The 20,268-nt window shown below is 41.6% G+C and overlaps 1 pseudogene across 1 annotated transcript in view; it reads left to right on the forward strand.

Moving 5' to 3' along the window:
• Nucleotides 1-16,516: 16,516 nt before the first annotated feature.
• The window catches only part of LOC149835674 (myosin-1-like), a 68,408-nt pseudogene continuing 64,656 nt past the window's right edge, over nucleotides 16,517-20,268 (forward strand). The window contains exon 1 of the transcript XR_016432641.1: nucleotides 16,517-17,571. The product of XR_016432641.1 is annotated as a myosin-1-like (transcript). The remainder of the gene's footprint in view (nucleotides 17,572-20,268) is intronic.

Here is a 20,268-nt window from a genome sequence, read left to right on the forward strand (position 1 = left end):
CTTCAAACATATTTTTTTGATAAAAAAATATTTTTTTTTCAACATAAAAAAACTGATACCTTCATAGCCATTGATTTTGGATTACCGGAAAAACCTCTATACAAGTCAAATTCCAGCAATCCAAAAGTTGGTTCCCACTAAACAAAACTTATAGATCACATCTATGGTGTTAGACATGCAAAAAAAATACTTAAAACTATGGATTTTTGAAAGGGCCTAACGAGACATAACAAAAAGGGGAGCCTAAGGAACACATATAAATATATATATTTGAACATATTAGGCCTCATTTTTTGTTCTGCTCTATTTTGTCTCATAGTTTTGAAGTATTTTATGATATATCTAAACTGTTAGATGTGTTTCGCTTGCTCAATTTAGTGGGAATCAATTTTTGGATTATGTTTTTTTTTTTGACGAAAAAACATAATTTTATGAACAGAAAAAAATTGGTACCTTCATAGCCATTGATTTTGAATCACCAGGAACACGTGTGATCCTAAAGTTGGTTCCCACTAAACAAAACCTATAGATCACATCTATGTTGTTAGATGTGAGAAAAAAAACAAAACCGATATTTTTTGAAGAGGCAGAACGAGGTGGGCAGGAGGAGTGCATTACTCATATATATATATATATATATATATATATATATATATATATATATATATATATATATATAGGGTAACTCAAATATGTTAATTTTCATAAGTTTTTTTTTATTTTATTTTTAAAATTTCACAGTAGGGACGCAATCTAGATGCTTTGTTTTATAGAAACAGGTTTTTAGATTATATGATTATGATGTATAAGAAGAACAATTGCTCAGACTTTTCATAAATATTCAAGCATACAAAATCACATTTCTTGATCTGATTATGATGATCCAATAGCCGATTGCAAGCAAATGGACCATGCCGAATGCATGTTAGATTTGCAAAAAAATATAAAAATCTTGGTTCATATTAGTTTACATATTTTATTGGTTTATATTAAGCCCTCTTTTTTCAATATGCCCCATTAGGCTCCATAATTTGAAGTGTTTTATGATAGATCTGAACTGTTACATATGTTTAGCATGCTCGATTTAGTGGAAATCGGCTCTTGAATCATGTTTTTTGACAAACAAATATATTTTTATAAGCAAGAAAATTTTGATGCCTTCATAGCCATTGATTTTGGATTAACGAAAAAACCTATATACAGGTTAGATTATTTACGATGATAGAAAATCTAGTTCCCACTAAACAAAACCTACATATCATACCTATAGTGTTATATGTGAGGAAAAAATACCAAAAACTATGATTTTTGAGTGTGCCTAATGGGGTCAAAACGAGTGCATTACTCTGAAATATGTTAACCAACAAAATATGTTTGCTGGTATGAATCAAGATTTTCCCAATTTTTTACAAATCTAACACTGTAGATATATTCGATATGGAACATTTGCTAAGAATAGACTTTTGATTCATCCTAATTGGATCAAGAAATACGATTTTTTATGCTTGAATATTTATGAAAATTTTAAGCCGTTGATTTTCATCCCTTAAAAGATCCTTCTTATACATCATAATTGGATGATCCAAGAATATGTTTCTATAAAACCAAGCGTCGCATGAGTATGGTGAAATTTAAAAAAAAGAAGTAAAAAAGCTATAAAAATCTTAGTTCATACCAATAAACATATTTTAGTTACCCTATATATATATATATATATATATATATATATATATATATATATATATATATATATATATATATATATATATTGGCTACTAATGAAAGTAAGGAACTAACGAGTAGAAATCATGTTTTTCTTCAAAAATTTCTAAATTTTTTGTATGGATGTGATATACATAGTTTGTTTAGTAAGAAACTTATTTTGAATCATGTGATTATGACAAGTAATTAGGCTTTTAAAGAGATCCAAAAGTCATCATCCCACAATGTGCCAAAATTTCATAACTCAAATGATCACACTACAAATCGCTGTAGGAAGGCCCGATAATACTACAAATCGTTGTTGGAAGGCCGAATAACACTATAAATCGTTGTTGGGCTCGTTGGAGACCTGAAAACACTACAAATCGTTGTAAGAAGGCTCGACAATACTACAAATCATTGTTGCAAGGCCGGATAACACTATAAATCGTTGTGAGGCTTGTTGGAGACCCGAAAACACTACAAATCACTGTAGGAAGGCTCGATAATAGTACAAATCGTTGTTGAAAGGCCGAATAACACTATAAATCGTTGTTGGGCTCGTTGGAGACCCGAAAACACTACAAATCGCTGTAAGAAGGCCCGACAATACTACAAATCGTTGTTGGAAGACCGGACAATAATAAATCGTTGTGAGGCTCGTTGGAGACCCAAATACACTAAAAATCGTTGTAGGGGAGTCATTGAAAAAATCGTAGGAAAGAAACAGAAAAAGAAAAAGAAAAAAATCGTGGGAAGGGTTGTTACAAAAATCTCGAGCAAGAAACAACCGAAGGAAACATGAATCTCACGATTAAACAAAACGCTTTATTGCTCTTTTTCGATAGTTAAAAGAGGAAAAGAAAATAAAAAATTTATACAAGGCCCCACCCGCGCCGGGGGGAAGCCCTCGGACCCTCCTTCTGTAAGGGCAAAAGCTCTAAACCAGGCTCCACAACTCATCAAGTTGAATGATGCTACCCACGCTGGGAGGAGCCCCCAAACCCCCTCTTGTAAGGGCAAAAACTATGAATCAGGCTCCACAACTCATCAAGTTGAACGATGCTACCCATGCTGGGAGGAGCCTCCAAACCCCTTTCCTGTAAGGGCAAAAACTCTGAATCAGACTCCACAACTCATCAAGTTGAATGATGCTATCCACGCTGGGAGGAGCCCCCAAACCCTCCTCCTGTAAGGGCAAAAACTGTGAATCAAGCTCCACAACTCATCAAGTTAAATGATGCTACCCACGCTGGGAGGAGCCCTCAGACCCCTCTTCTGTAAGGGTAAAAAGTCTGAATCAGGCTCCACAACTCTTTAAGTTGAATGATGCTACCCACGTTAGGAGGAGCCCCCAGACCCCTCTCCTGTAAGGGTAAAAACTCTGAATCAGGATCCACAACTCATTTAGTTGAATGATGCTACCCACGCTGGGAGGGCCTCCCAAACCCTCCTCCTGTAAGGGTAAAAACTCTGAATCAGGCTCCACAACCGTCAATGTGCAGGTCAGTCGGTGCTTGATGGAGCAATGTAGGATATTTTGCTGGATGTGCACAGAAGCAGAAAGAGAAGGGAGAGTGAGAGTGAGAGGGTAGATGTTCATGGCCTCCTGTAGAGGAGATTTCTTTCTCGGATAATTCTGCAATGTAGAGACTGAGTCTTAAATAATCATCTTTGGGGCACTTAAGCCTTTACAACAACTCCTTTTCTAGAATCGTCATTTTTTTTTGCACCAATGGAGGAGAGGGTACTTAAGTCTTTTCAATCGCATCAAACTTCAATGCTAATTAATGCTGACAAACATGGGGATACGATACACACATGCTTAAATACGTGGTAGTTTTTGGGACCCCCAAGCATGAGATGCCCTGTTCGAGGGGGGGGGGGGTAACATATAACCTGCTTGGGTCAGTTTGGGACACCTGCCCCCAGGTACCCTTTCTTTTCCCCCACTTAAAGGATATGCCAATTGAACTCCTTGAAGGGGTTGTTTGGAACTAACCTTTCCCTCAAGGTACCCTACCCTATCCAGATGGACCATGGATTGGATGCCCGGTCCAGTATCTGATCTCGCTCAAAAACCCGAGCAAGCTCTCACAAAGGGTAGCCCAGGGTAAAGACAATGCAAGTACTGGGCATGGGCCTCATAGATCCTTCAAAATGAAGGGTTCACCCATTCGTTGAAATCCCAAAAAAGATGGACAAATGTGAGGAGAGAGACCAACGACATCAGAATCCCTGATGGACCAAGGCAGTTTGGAAAATGAATCACTTCCATCATATCCTCACCTGGAACATAAGGGGGTTTGCGTCGCCAAGAGCCAGACTGGTTTCAATTTTGCATCTGCGATATATTTCAAATCGCATGATTTTTTTGTCTCACAATCAAGGATCACATTGGAAATTTCATTGTAGTAGGGCGTTTCAGGATAATGGTCACCTGGAGGGTAGAGAATGGAGCGGGTGGCCTAAAATTTTCACCATGGTTCCAACACGGCCGAAGGTAACCCTAATTCCTAACAAAGTTGCTCTTATAACCACAATCAAAATTTTGAATGATGGTTCTAATGTTAATATCATCTTCAGTTGCGGACTGGAGGAGATGGCATTACTTACTACCTAGGAGTGACACTCGCTTGGAGCAAAACCGTAGGTTACCCCTCCTTGGTGACCGCAGCGGTGCAAGCCTTTGGGTATTATTGGGGTGACCTTTCGGGGTCTGCCATAACTGCGGGACCTGATGGTGACAGAGCACCATTGACTCGGATGCTAGCTGAACCCTACATATGTAGGTGTGACAGACGAGACCAATGGGTCCCGTTTCTTGTCAGGCAGTTTGCGACAAGACGAGCACTACTATAACTGTAACGCCCGTGAAAAAAAAATCCGTGTCGGACACGTGCTCTGCACGCGTCAAACACGTGTCACAGTCAGTCCGTTGTGTCGGACCCAGATCCGAGCCGGACCCGGATCCAAGCTCAAACTCGGACCCGGCTTCTCGATCGTTCGAGAAGCCTGTGACTTTAAAAAGTCACATGCATCTCGAGCAAGGGGCAGAACCCCTCGCCCTTTCTCTCTCCTCTACTCCGCCCCCCTCACGCTGTCGCCGACGATCGGAGACGCCAACAAGCAACTTCGTCTGGCCGCCTCCTCTCTCAGACAGGCAGGCCTTCCAACGACGCGAGCATCCTTCCCTCTCTGTCTCCCCTTTTGTCGCCAGCGACGATTGAGGCTACCAACAGTCGTGTCAGCGATCTTCACTTGCGACAACCCTCATCGAAACTCCGGTGAGCCCTCTCCCCGATCACTGCCTTTCTCTCCTTCTGCCGTCGACGACGGCCTTCGAGCTTTGGCAACCCCCCCCCCCCCCCCCTTCATTAGAGGTTGCGCCAGAGACCCTGAGCACCGACGAGTCGCCGTCAGCCTCTGCTTCTGTTCGGGGTGCTGCAGTCGCCCTCGTTCGTCGCCATCGACCGCCTTTCTCTCTCTCCTTCGTTGATGTCCCCTTTGTTGGTGTGAGGCCCTATCACTCCCTCTTCTCTGTTGTGATCGGCGACCGTGTTGACGGCCTCCAGCCGCCATTCTTCCTCTGTTCCCGGCCATCGCCACCCTTGCCGAGGTAGCTCAGCCGACGTCCGCTGCTGCTCTCGCCTGTGCTTGCGTTTCGAAGTCGCTCGCCAGCGACTTCTCCTATTGCCATGGTCGTTCGAGGTAAAACTCTCCCATCCTTTTCTGTGTTGGGTTGGTCGACAGGGGGGTTGAGCCCTCTGTCGTCAGCTCTTGTCGGCAGGGGGTTAACCCCCTGCCTTCCTTTTTGAAGTTGATCGACAGGGGGGCTGAGACCTCTGTCGTCACCTCTCGTCGGCAGGGGGTTCCACCCCCTGTCACTTTTTCCTTATTTCTCGGTAGGGGGCGGGCCCCCTGCCTTTGTGTTTGTCTTCGACAGGGGGCTTCGCACCCCTACCTTCATTTGTGTCCTGACAGGGGGGCAGAGCCCCCCCTGCTCTCTTGTTGCTTCTTGGCAGGGGGCTTTGTCCCCCTGTTCTTGTGCCTGCCTGCAGGGGGTGAAGCTCCCCCTGCATTTGTGTCCCAGTAGGGGGGCGAGGCCCCCTGCTTTTGTTGTTTCTTGGTAAGGGGAGAGGCTCCCCATGCCCTCTTTTGTTTCACAACAGAGGGTATCCTATTGCTTCTCGACAGGGGGTTCTGCCCCCTGCCTCTTGCGTTTTACAGGCAGAGGGTGGGGCTCCCCCTGCCTCCTTCGGTTTCCCAGCAAGGGGTGAAGCCCCCCTGCTTTTCTGTTTTCGAGCAGGGGCTTGCCCTCTGCATTTCGTTGTTCTCCGGCAAGGGGCTTTGCCCCCTTGCCTTGTTCTTGCTGCCGGCAGGGGCAAAGCCCCTGCTTGTTTCGTTCTCAGCAGGGGGCGCAACCTCTGTCTCGTGTTCTGACAGGGGGTGTTCCCCCCTGCCTTGTTGCGGCAGTTGTGGCGGGGAGCCTCTGCTCCCTTCTTTGCCTTTTTTTGTGCCGGCAGACAGGAAGCTTCTGCTCCCTACATTTGCTGTTGTTGCTAGGCAGGGCTGAGGCCTCTACCTCTGGCGCCCTTGTCTGCAAGATGCAGAGTTTCTGCATCTGCCTCCTGCAGGCAGGAGACCTTATTGTGTCTGTTGCTTCTCGTTTATCTTACGACATATACTAACGTTCTAAGCTCTCTTGGTTGAACGGTGGATCCAGCTTGCCCTGTGTGGCTCGAGCTCTTGTTTGCCTACGCTGCATGCGTACGAGGACCCACAACCCCTTAAGGTAGGGGATTCTTGCGTGAAAGGACAATGAACTGATAAATGGTAAAATAAGAAAGATAACTAAAATAGGATGATATATGTATACGTATAATAGATATACGTATGTCTTTACCTTCAAGGACGCAGTTTCGCGATCTTTGTCCTCTTTACTTTCTCACACTTTCTTTTCTGTTGCCGCCGCGCTATTTGTGCCCATGCTTTTCATTTCTGTCTTTACATTTCATGTCTTTTAACTCAAATACGTGATTTCGCGATCCTTGTCCTCTCTACTTTCTCGCACTTTACTTTTCTGCTGCCCCGCGATTTGTGCCCTGACATTTACTTGTATATGTCTATCTTTTACTCCAGGACATCCTGGTCCTTTTTTACGTTCTTGCATTTTACTTCCTGCATTTACTTGTTGCTCCGCACTTTATGCGCCATGGCCTTGCTACTTGCTTTACTCTTTGTACCTTACTTTCCTATTGTTGTCACACTTATTTTTGTTTGTGTGCATCTTTACTTTGTTGTCGCTCTTCGTGTATATGCTTTGCTCATGCATGTATTCTTATCTCTGTCGTATGCTTCTTTACTTGCTTACGCTTATCATTTAATCGAGGTGCAACCCCATGCCTCGTGAGTCATCCTCTACACTTGCTTAGTCAATATAGGATCTCATACCTCACAAGTTGCTTACGTAGTTGTCTGCTTGTGTGTTTCGATGATCGAGGTATGACCTCATACCTCGTGTGTAGCTCTAGCGTTCTACCCTCACGGTGCAGCTTCGCCCAACGAGTCTTGCCCCTCGATTTGCCTTTGTATTAGTATGTGCATGGGTTTGCCTCTTGTCAGCTTACACTTTCTGAGTGCAGCTTCGAGTGTATAGTGTATATCGTTTCACTTGTCTTAAAGGTCACGACACACATTTATGCACTTCGGTTCTCCAAAGACATCGTCTTAGGTACAAACCTATTTTTAAGATATATAGCTTGTAAAGCAGTGATAGTGGCCGGATCTCCCAAATCGATGTATTTAGGAAAAACGTGTTACAACCTCAGCTCTCCTATCTGATACTACTTAGATAACCCTGTTTAGGAGCCTATGCATGAGTAGGACGGGGATCCTCGCAAGGTACTTGGGTCTGGTCCAAACCTTAATCTGAGTCTAAACTCTTTTCATATCCATGATGGTCATGTATTGTTTCTAAGCCAAACCATTGGTCATGATGTATTGTAACTAAATACTCATATTTTTTGTAAATGAATGTGGTTGTAAATCACGTCGATTTATAGTTATGAAGTTACCGCGAGAACGATATGTCTTTGTTTATCTTTGTACACAAAATCGATTTGTATTTATGATGTTACCTCGATTTGTATCATTGAAGTTACCTTGATTTGTACTTTACTAAGTCTAAACATCATGTCGATTTGTTTATTATTTTTTTTTGTCTTTTATGAATCAATCATTGTGTAAATCACGATTAGGGATGGTAGTGGACTGAGGGCAACCGAGAATGAAGGGCATGAAATGAGGATGGAGGCGGGGATGAAGGTTAAAATCTATCCCCATGCTGGGATGGAGGCGAGGATGGACTTAAGCTTTTTCCTGCCCCGCTCTGCCTCGTCCCCAATCCTTTAAGGAATGACTATAAACTAAGGGGAAATGGGGCCCCACCCCGCCTCGCCCTTGTTTGGACCAGGGATGGAGAACATGAAATGAGGATGGAGGCGTGGGTGGAGGTTAAAATCCATCCCCGTGCAGGGATGGAGGTGGGGATGAAGGTTTAAATTTTGAAACAGAGCCGGGGTTGGGACCTTGTCCCCCGCCTCCACCCCGGTCCACTGTCATCCATGATAGGACATATCGTTCATATGGACAAAGCTCGTAAATGCAAATCGCGATAAGACAAATCATTTCTACTTTATGTCCATGGTTGTACAGATCGTGATGAAACACTTCTTCTATAAAAAGTAAATTGTGATCTCTTATAAAAAGAATTATATAATTATAGAATGTTACATTACAACAAATAATTATAACTGGTTGCAAGCCAATCGGTATCAAGCAAATTGTGATAGCACATAGCCTTCTAAATCGTGATATGAAGACAACTTGTAAAAGAAAATCATAATTTTTACAGTACACAACGCTAAACAGTTCTTCGATGTTTATTTATGAAGGCTGAACATTACAACGATTTGTTCAGTGGCACTTGTGTGTTACACTTATTAATATATATATATATATATATATATATATATATATATATATATATATATATAATTATAGAGTGTCACGTTACAAAAAAAGAATTATAGAATTACAACAAAAAATTATAGAATTACAACAAATAATTATCGAGATACAAAAAATCACATAATGTTTATTGAGTGGCACTTGATGACTCAGATGGACTATGACATACAAATCGTGGAGGAGAAACACCCAGAAGGTAGATGCAGCCGATGGTGGAAACGAAACTCCCACTGCACAGACGACGACAAAGGTTGCTCCGATGATAACAGACGATGACGAATGGTGCTCTGATGACAACAGACAACGATAAATGGTGCATCGTCAAAGGGAGCTCATGTTACAGCAGATGATGCATTGTTTACTACTTAGGGCGAAAATGAAACGTTTGGACTTTGAAGAGTTAAGATCATCCTCCCTTTTCTGGATGGAGGACATTTTTGTCCTTTTCTCGAATCATCGTTTCATGACATCCTTCATTTTATGGATTGAGGACATTTTTGTTCTTTTCTCAAACCATCATTTCATGGCAGGAATGGTGAGAAAGGGTACTTAATTAAGTCTTTGCAACCGCACCAAACTCTGATGCTAAGTGATGCCAACACACGGGGATACGAGCCCCACGTGCTTATATACGTGGCACTCATTCGGACCCTCAAAGACGTGTCTGCGTGTTCGGGGGGGGGGACATATAACCTACTTCGGGCTTTGACCGACTGGCTGCATTCATCTAGGTGCAGTAGTCCGTTGAAATTGCCCAATTGAAATGCACCACGATATGGAGATATGCTCCACAAGGCGGTAAGGTTTTGACCAAAAGAGAATTTTTGAGGACCAGTGACTATGCCGTAGACAATTGTGAGGGCTGATATGCTAGGAAACAATACTTGGGTCATATTTTTTTAGACCTTGTATATTTATATAAATTTTATTTATCAAAATCTTAGACAGTTGATTTTTAAGACTTGAATATTTTTAGACCTTTAATAAAAAATATGATTTTTTTAAATATTTATGTAGATCTTAGACCATCGATTTTAAACCTATAAAAACCTACCTGCATACCAAAATAAGACGATCCAAGAGTCCATTTCTACAAAATCAAGCATGTTATGGTCAGATTTAAGAAAAAAAACTTCAAAAGCCAAGTAGGCTAGAAAAGTCATAACAACTACCACTTACTTTGTGTGTATATATATATATATATATATATATATATATATATATATATATATATATATATATATATATATATATATATATTTATTAAGTAGCTCTTAAAAACCTGTATACATATAAAATTTAACTTATGGGTTGTTTTCCAGTAGAAAGCTATGGAGTCGACTATCAGCAATGCAATGCATGCTGCATGATAGCTGAATGGAACGTGGAATATCTTGCCAAGTTGGGGTGGGCAACGGGCTGGGCAGGCCAAGCTGACTCAACCCACTGTGGGCTGGGCTCGGGCTCGATGGGCTTGAGTTATTTATTATTTTTTAATAATATAAAACTTTTAAAAAATAAAAACTTGCTATTTGTTAATTATTACTATTTATCTAATTAGTTGCACTAATTAGAAATTAGGTTTTCTGGAAATTTTTCTCAATCACCTTCCTTCAACATGCAAGCCTGCCAGACATCCATCAAGTAACCAACAGTCCAGAGCACCAGCCGGTGAAGCAATTAGAAATGGCGGCCGGCATACTTGAGCATAACTAAGATATTGTCAAAACTTTTCTGAAAAAGGATGATGTTTCTTTGGTTGTGTCGTATCATGTGCTTAGTAGATTCCAATGTATACTGTTGGGTTGGGTACCGGGTCCGCCCATGATGGGTGAGATCACTACAAGAAAAATGTTAATTAGCGACGGAAATTTGTGACGGATTTTTTCCGTCGCAAATTAGCGACAGATTAGCTAGAGAAAACTTTCTTCATGAATCCGTCGCTAAGTAGCGACATATTAACGATGAAAGTTTTCTCTAGCTAATCCGTCGCTAATTTGCGACGGATTAACGACAATAATTATTTCGTCAGTAATTCTCAATACAAGAAAAATATTTTAGCGAGGGATTTAGCGAGTGAATTTTTCCGTCGCTAATTACGGATTAGCGACGAAAAAATCCCCTCGCTAATTTTTTATTTAAACCCAACGCAAATTTTTTTCTCTCTCCCCGTTCGAAATTTAAATCGATCGCGCTCGATTTAAACCAACTTCTTCGGAGGACAGCGACGTCGGAGAGCGCGTTGGAGAGCATGTACATGAGAGTGGAGGACGGCGACGCCGGAGGACGATCGACGATCGCTGGAGGACGTCGGCGCCGGTTCACGGAGGACGCCGCCGCCGGTTCACGAAGGACGGCGACGCTGGTTCATGGAGGATGACAGTGACGCCGGTTCATGGAAGATGACAATGCCAGTTCATGGAGGACGGCGACGCCGGAGAGCACCGGTTCACAGAGGACGGCGACGTCGGCGATCGCTAGAGGATGACGACGCCGGTTCACGGAGGACGGCGACGCTGGTTCACGGAGGATGACGGCGATGCCAGTTCACGGAAGATGACGACGTCGGTTCATGGAGGACGCCGACGCCGGAGAGCATCAGTTCACGGAGGACGGCGACGCCAGTTCACGGAGGACAACGACGCCGGTTCACGGAGGACGGCGACGCCGGTTCACGGAGGACGATGACGCCGGAGAGCACCGGTTCACGGAGGACGATGCAAGTCCGGCGACGAGGCAGAGCGATCATTATGTGCTATGCCTGTCGGGTGCGGTATAAGTCCAACTTATTGCTGCCGGAATACCGCTCGACAGGGATCATTTTTTTTTATTTTTTTTTAAATTTAGCGATGGATAATGCCCGTCGCTAATATGTCGCAAATTAGCGACGACATTAACGACAAATAAGTTTTTCCGCTAATTAGCGAGCAAAAATTCGCGATGGCCTTTATCCATCGCTAATCCGTCGCTAAACATGTTAGCGACGGATTAACGATGAATATAAGCCATCGCTAATCCACGATTTTCTTGTAGTGGATCCGGACCCGGCCCACCATTTGAGGAGGGGGCAGTTTTGAAACCGCCCACCTCCCCATCTTCTCCAATCCCTCATTTTACGTGAAGAGAAGGGGAGAAGAAACCGAACAAAATTGTGAATACACTGTGCGTGTGATTGAGAGAGACCTTAGCAGAGAAGAGAAAAAGACTGTGCAAGTAAAAAGAAAGAAGAAAAAGACGGTGAAGCATCTTCACGGTGATTGAACATCGTGGGGCACTTGGACTCGTGGATTCGCCGTTCTCTCCAAGTGAGGGCACACATCTGTTGAGCAAAACGAGCATCAACGATCCGCTTCTACGCTTTCGCTTCAAAGAGATATATAATACAAACCCTATTCTTCGATTTATACTTATTGATACATGAATATGTACGTATTTTTAAATCCTTCGTATACATTGGTTTTGTTTCAAAAGTATTGGCCCAAAACAGTAGCCTTCTGCTACAATTCAGAATGACTACTTGTTGATGAGATTCTCTTGCCCGAAACTTTTGCATGTAGCTCCCATTAAGCACCTTCCTTAATGTGTTTGCAGACATGCATTTTCCTATTGAAATTGATATAAGATGGAACTATTAATTGTGATTATAAGAGATACGGAAACCGGTCGTTCTCAGTCTTCAACCCAAACCCAAATCAAATTAGACAGATCTATTTGTGTCCAACCGGGTTTATATGTGAATCCATTAACGTGTACATCCAGATCTGATAAAAAATGAGCGTGTTTAAGACCCGACCTGTACCCATAATTTCAGTCAAGTTTGCACCCAGACCAGACTCGAATTACAGTGGATTGGGTTCGAGTCTAATTAGTAGACTAAATATTGGGTCTATTCAAGACCACATCTGAATAATATTCTCTCATTAACCTATAATTTCAGTCAAACATTTCTGCATTTTATGATTGGCCCAGGTTGGGCTGGACCCGGACCATTAGTAAACAGGCCAAGCCATTGACCAGGCCGGCCCGATGCCCACCCCTGCCAAGAAGTGAGGCACTACCAACGTAGACATTGGCAGGAACTTAAAAGAGAATCCTAACAACTATTTAAATTAATCAATCAATAATTAACTCAGCATTGTGAGAGTGGTTTTAAGTGGTAGCTTAGACTGAAATCCTTGCTTCCATATTCTCGTTTTGAGTTTGTTTTCATAAACTGGGTAATTTGACCTTTTAGAAAAACTAACCCGCCCGGGGTCACCCAAGTGAAAGCGGGCTTGGGGAGAAATTGCTGACCTCTTCATCCCAAGTTCGACTCCCACTGAGTGTGCAGGTGTCTTTCACTGGTGAGCTCCATAAAAGCTTGGGTACCGTTAACTCCACCTGGAACCTACCCGCTTGCCTTTAATGAGAAATCTGCCTTCAGATATTATTAATTATGCATTGGATACGTCGCTTTTATGCTGTTCATTCAGATATTATTAATTATGCACGCTGGGGTTAGGCAGACCCTCACCATTTATTATTCAACGTACCATTGAGTTTTGAACCTGCAACGTCCCATCACAAGAAGACCTGCACTGACAGGTCCTACCCGTTGGTGGGCTAGCCAAATTTTCATCTCGCTATACTTCCTTCCTTTTTCATGCAACGACTTTGTAGACGTCTTTGCCGCAATTAAAAAACAATGGCACGTTATATTGCACGAGATGGCCAACTCTTGTACTTACGTCTTTCCCATATATTGTCTGAATGTGTTCCCACAAATAAATCAATAATTTGGTTAGCAGGGTTGAATATATATATATATATATATATATAGAGAGAGAGAGAGAGAGATAACAAGGCATCGACATAAATGGGGGCCAATGTGAGTTTGATACATAAACAATTAATTTTTTGTAAAACTAGGACAGAGAATAAACATATTTTATTTCTAATTGACCAAATAATGTGCTTTTAATATTTTATATGAAAAACTTATTTATTATAAAGATGTAAGTTAACATGTTAAAGTAACATTGAGTAATGTTTGAACGTGTCACGATGTCACTTATCATGCATATGGCATACGTGTCCTGTGACTGAGGTAGAAGCATTGCTGTTTCCCAAGGCCTCGCAACAACAAATGAAGGTGGCACTCTGCCTTTTAAATGAGGCGGGTCTTCATCCATGCGAAACAATTGATGAAGCATGCATGCAGCAAATCTTCACCTCTATATTGGAGGTGCATGAGCTAGGTTCATGCCTTGACTCCACGGTATTAGGGTGAGTAGGCACATGCCAATAAACTTGAGCTAGTGTCTGAGACTACAATCTTCACAAAATAGAAATACAAACAAGCTCAGAATTTCTTCCGGTGGGTCGAGAAGACAGGTTTCTTTTATATGCAAATGCTTAAATCAACTGATACACTCGGTAAAACTATTAAATTCGAACCTAAACCTAAAAAGGTCTTCTGAAATAAAAAAAAAATTTTGTGCAACAGTTACACTCAGTTATACTTGATTAAAGGCAACAAAAATTTAAAGGTCATTTGAAATATATAAAAATTGTAACAAACAGACTAAAATAGAAAATTTGGTGGGCATCTGAAAATTACTGCATAATATCCATTTTAGAGTATCCTTCATAATATTATTGGGCTAGCCCCCAAAACCTCATGTTGAAGACCATCCATCTAGAAGATGGAAGGTGCCATGGTGGCTCATGCATGGCACTACCATGATGGAGCACCCCCAATTCAACGTTTCATTAGGCCCTGCTTCAAGTCACCAACATATACCAATTGGAAGCGGTGAAAAAAAAATTCCCAACTTTCTTATTCCAAAGGACTCTGCAAACCACATTTGTTCCATGCAACCCTATGAGCATGGCAGTGTGAGGAATCACAACCCTCCTCTCCAACAAATGTTGCTTCACCACCACCTTCAACAACGGAGCGTAAGAGAAGGGCGACCACGCCAATTCGGGGAATGAATCCACGAGTAATTCGATAGTCTCCTCCACAATCATGAGCCTTATCTGCAGACGCCCATGACCCAATTCCCTAACATACAAGAAGAAGAAGTTATCCAAAATTCTCAGTTTTTACAAATCCTCTACACCTAAGAACCCATTCACCCTCTTGAGTTGGAGAACATCGAAAGTTGAGACCTTGGTCTTGTTCTCCTGAGCCCTTGGATCAGGGGATTCGGAATCAGACGCTAACAAAGCAAGGAAAGGGAAAGAGTAGAGATGGGGAGGGGTTTTTCGAGGGTTTAGAGAGAGAAGATGGTGGTTTCTTGTGAAAATAAGAAAGGAAGCAGAGAGTTATTGTGGAAGATGGGGATGGCGTCGGAAGAAGAGGAAAGCAGCGTCAGCGTGAGTGTTGTCGACTACCACCTATCCACGGTAGTAGTCGAATCGTGGAACTGACTTTGGTTATTTCCACGCCAGTTCCACGATTCAACTCCTTTCTCTCGTCACAAACGGAGGGTTTCGTTGTGGATTTCACGAATCCACTCCGATGCCCTCCGGTCAATAGATCCCAAACACGACCTTATTGCATTGGGTGCAGTCCAATTCTTGTTTCATGTCATATCCATCTTCTACATAAGATCTGATTTCTCCTAGTTAGTTAGGAAAGAGTGTCAAAAGTAGGAGGGCATTGGATTTTTGGAGGTTGAACCACTGGAGGATGTGCCCAAGACAGTACCAAGAGTGCGATTCTGAGGCCAGTTTTACTTACGGTTTAGCATTGAGGATTAGGGATGTCAACGGATCGGATTTTATCCGAACTCCAACCGAACCTGACTCAATTTTGTCGAATTTGGTAAGCCAAAATCATATCCGGTCACAATCAGATGCAGGTATGGTTTTGATTTTTTGCTACCGAATTCAGTAAGTATCCAGATTTGACGTTTCATGTTAAAAAACAGATTTGGTATGAGCTTTTCACCATCTGAGTCGGAATTCAAATATGAATCTGTTTACTAATATCCAATTAATCGAATATGGTATTTAACCACATGGGATCCGATTCCAAACCGTTTACATCTCAGGATGGAGCTCCATTTCGAGTAGGTTAATCGCCATTAAAAAAAAGTCCACTTATTTGAATATTATATACAAAAAATCCGAGTTCGACGTAGTCCCAGCTGGATCTTGGACTAATTTGCCCATTATCTATGCTTGCCACCCTACCTAAATCCATGTCTAACTTTGTCCAGAAAAGAGAAATGAAGGATCATCCATAACAAAGTCAAGGAAGGAAGGAATGAAGAGTGCTACAGTCTTAACCCTGGCTACGATGAGTGTAGTTGCGGTCATATTGCATATTACCAAATTACCGGTTCTACTTCATCACCACCGCAAATCTAACTTGTTTGAGATAAGCGGAAGTCCCACACATATCCCCAGTGAGTTGCACGGTGATCAAGTGAAATGCAGGGAGAAAATGAAATATAACCGATGATCGGTTATATACGATGTGACAGTAAGTTCGTAACTGCTATCCGGTACCATTAAAAAATGGGACAAAGATTTCAAAAAAGAATTAGTGCGAGAACAATTTCGTCATTATGTTAAGCGCCTTCAAAGCAGATAATTTAAAATTTAAGGAGCTATCCGTCGTTTCTGAGAACGTAAGGCCGTTTCCGTAATTTCCTTACATACGCTCACTTTCACACGCAGCGAATAATTCGTCCGAATTAAATTATTAATTTTCTCCCGAAAATCTTCCATCCAAAATGCCAGAGCTCTACAGTGTCCTTCGACTTCAGTAGAAAAACGGAGGAGAAGAGAAGGCAAAAAAAAAAAAAAAAGAAGAGAAAAAACCTCGCTCGCAGAAGGCAGGAAGGAGCATCATCGAACCCCTTGCGGAGTTCGACGATCTTCTCCAAAAAGCCTCTGCGAGAAACTCTCTCTCTCTCTCTCTCTCTCTCTCTCTCTCTCTCTCTCTCTCCGGACGAGAGTTCTCCGAAGAGATCGTCGCGATCGCTGACGATCTTCGTTGCTTTTAGTCCGGAGGTGAAACGGAAAAAAGAGGTACTTTCTGAGAAATTACGGGGATTTCTTAGGGTTTTGTGGTGGTGAGTGGCGATTTCCTTCATCTTGACGGTTTCCCGGAGAAAAATTAGAGTTTTGGTGTGATCAGGGAAGATCTTCCTTGTCTAGCTCGGAAGGGAAACCGAGTGTCATTTCATGCAAGCAGCATAATTATGTTCCGAGGCTGCTGCGGTTCATTTCAGCAACAGTAGTATATGGTTCAAAGAAGTGGAGCAGGGAGTTGTTTGGACGATTCGGATGATATTGAGCTTTTAAGGCGAGGTTTGGGTTTATTTTGGATCAGGTAGCTCAAATCAGATCACAGAGAAGTTTTCAAGGTAAGAACTTATCGTTGCAGGGGCGATCGTGTCTGAATCTCCCAAGAATACAATTTTTTCTTTGGATTTGTGGAGTTGAAAGAGATCCGAGAAGATGATTCAGTCAAACTCTCGGAAGAACGAGGCGGCCTTGAGTCCGAAGAAGCGGAAGTTGAAAGCTAGGGTACCCAATTCGTTGCAGACCATGAAATCGTTGCCTGTTGATTTCAGAATCTCTGGCTGCCCGGAACGTCCTACAGCCGGCCGGTCTGAGAGAGCTATAAGTTCTCGAAAAGGTCGGGATGCTGTGGCGACCGGCATCGAGGTTGATTCTGAGAGTAAGGTCATGGATCGCAATAATGGTGAGTCGCCTTACAGTAAGAAGTTTGCTGTTATTGAACGCGATGATGACGGTGAACACTCAGGAAAGACACTATATTTACCACTGACTAATGAATTGAGTTGGAGTGACCACAGCGTGTACGGTGCGAAGAAGGTAACTCTGCTGTTGATTTGTGCTTTTCCTTGTCTCGTTTATTCGAAATTTAGCATTGCGCACCATAGAAAAAAGTGAATTTCTCTAGCTCGTAAGTAATTTTTCTTAAAAATATGATGAAGAACTTGTTATCGTAGTCTATGTTCTGTTCCCTGAGTTGCTTCATTTTATTAACATCATATTTGTAACAACCTCAACTCACACCCTTTGAAGATGCGGAATATTTTTTTTTTATAACAATGCGGAAAACTTCCGAGAGACCCGGGGTCCTTACAGTTCCAATTTCAACTTGATAGCCCAAACACCACAAACAAACTTGCGACCATCATCCATAAGAATCAAAACAATTTCTTTATTTATAAATAAGAGTAAATTTCAGAGACAATGTTTTATTCGACTGAAAATAAAGTAACAACTAAAAAAAATAAGAAGAACTGAAACAAAAGAAAGAGTCACTATGAAGCTGTCAAGCCCAAGTATAACTCTCATCCATTCCCAGTAGCCAGTCCAACTTCATTGTTCATCATTTCCTGTGAAAAACCAACAAAGTAGGGTGTCAGAACCGAAATTTTGAGCACAACTACTTCTAAAGAAACCAGGTGAGACAAAGAACATTGATAAGATTTCATGTAATGATTTGAGTGAGTGCAGATATAACAATTTGCAGTGTCTAACAATTCATACCTGCGACAGATTGCATATACTCACCAGTCGAAAACAGTAAAACAGTACCATATATCAAGAACTAAATAACCAAACCTTGCAGCATGCTTTCAGGAAGTAAATTACATACCACCACCATATCATATCATGTCATGATATATAGAACAATTCAAATATGCATGATCTAGTGCATAACAGGAAGATGCATGACTTCTTTTCAATGCATGAGTCCTTTTATTATCTTACCTTTAAGTTTTTTTTTCCTTTGCATATGCATGCTCTATTAAATGCACGCAACTTTAAGTTCCTCTTTTTAATTACCGTTGCCCGCGGATACACCAAATAGGTACAATATCCAATGTTAAGTAGGTTCCCAGGGTAGCTTAGCACATAATTTATATTTTATTACTAGGTTCCAACTTAGCCCTCGACCGAATCACCTTCGGAACATTAGACCTCCACATCTAATGTCGGGGACACAAGGGACACCTCACGCCCACAAGTGTCACTTTCTTGGTACCAAAACAATCACAACTGTGACCAACACACCACCCACAGGTAGAGTGACAAACTCTCCCTAAAACCGTGGCTAAGAGAAGGAACCTCAATATCGGGTTCAGGAGATAAAATTACAGCATACGGAGTTTTTGTATCCTCACAGTCTTCCCAAGACCGTATCTCTAAGATCTCCATTCTCTAGATGGAAGATCCTAGAACATATATTACACTGTTCTTTATTATGTTTTTTTATTTACCTCAATTTTTTAAGTTTGCAACACCATATGTAAAAATAAAGTGAAAACCCGCATCCTCCCTTGCAGGAACCCTTACGAAACTCCAACCCGTGAGGACAACTAGAACAGTGTAGTAGTGTGCCATACAAACTTATTTGATTTAAGTGATGCAGTAAAAAACATATATGAAAGGAAAACAAACCCACGACTCTCCAGTCCGATGATGGTCCAATTAGGCCATCGATGCATCACATATTAAAACTAAGTAGTGTTTATTCATAACACTAGGACAATAGTGCCAAAAGCATGTGCACTCATGAAAACATAACCCAACCATATGCATGTCATTTCTCAATCATATGCATTTTCACTATGTGTGGTACCTACATCATATACGTGTATTAACCAATGCATATTTCTTTTGAGTGTGTGAGTGTACATGTAAAATGTCATATATTCATCAAATATACATGCTCAAGAAGAAATATCAATAACCGAGTCATACTCACATTCATGATTACACAACCAATATCATGAAATGCAAAAATAACATTTACACAACTACCGAGCAAAAGTGTAAGCTTTGGCATATGCTAGGGAAGATGGTCGGGCTTACCGATCCCGGACCCCCATCCTTCTAGCTAAACATTCCAGCATAGTCCCAAAGTCTGGGATTCTTGACATACACATAGGTATAGGTAGGTTCCAAAATTTTCCTTGTTCAGATTGGAATTTTGATCATACACAAAATCCATTAAATCTGGACCAGTTTCGAGACCAACACAACTGATTCATATCAGTCAACATGTAATCATATACTTCACTGCAAATATGTGGCCAAAAGTATGAGTCTAAATAACCGGTTGCATGAGTGAACCAGAAACATGACTTCTTTTTATACTCAGCATACAATATACTTTCAGTTTTGTTTAGTGAGTTCAACACTTCCTGCTTCAAGCATTAAGGCATCTCTAAACGTTCTGTACATATTTTTATGCTATCACAAATCAACATGTACTAACCCACAATTTGAAACACACGAAAATCTGAGTATTAAAATTTAGAACATGCGATAATTTAGGCATGGGAATATACTCAGGACATGAAGAAAACTCTGAACATTCAAAAGTTAGCAATTGCGATAGTTTAAGCAAGTAAATTAATCAGAACAGGTGATTACAATTTCAGAACATCTGGTATAGTTAGCATGGACAATGATCAGAACATGCCATAGTTTGCAATATTAACACGATAGCACCTAAACATACTCAGACATCCGTTAAGCAGATTAGAATTGAGA

This window comes from Nuphar pumila, chromosome 6 (genome assembly GCF_984573655.1).
Source record: "Nuphar pumila chromosome 6, dmNupPumi1.hap1.1, whole genome shotgun sequence".
NCBI lineage: Eukaryota > Viridiplantae > Streptophyta > Magnoliopsida > Nymphaeales > Nymphaeaceae > Nuphar > Nuphar pumila.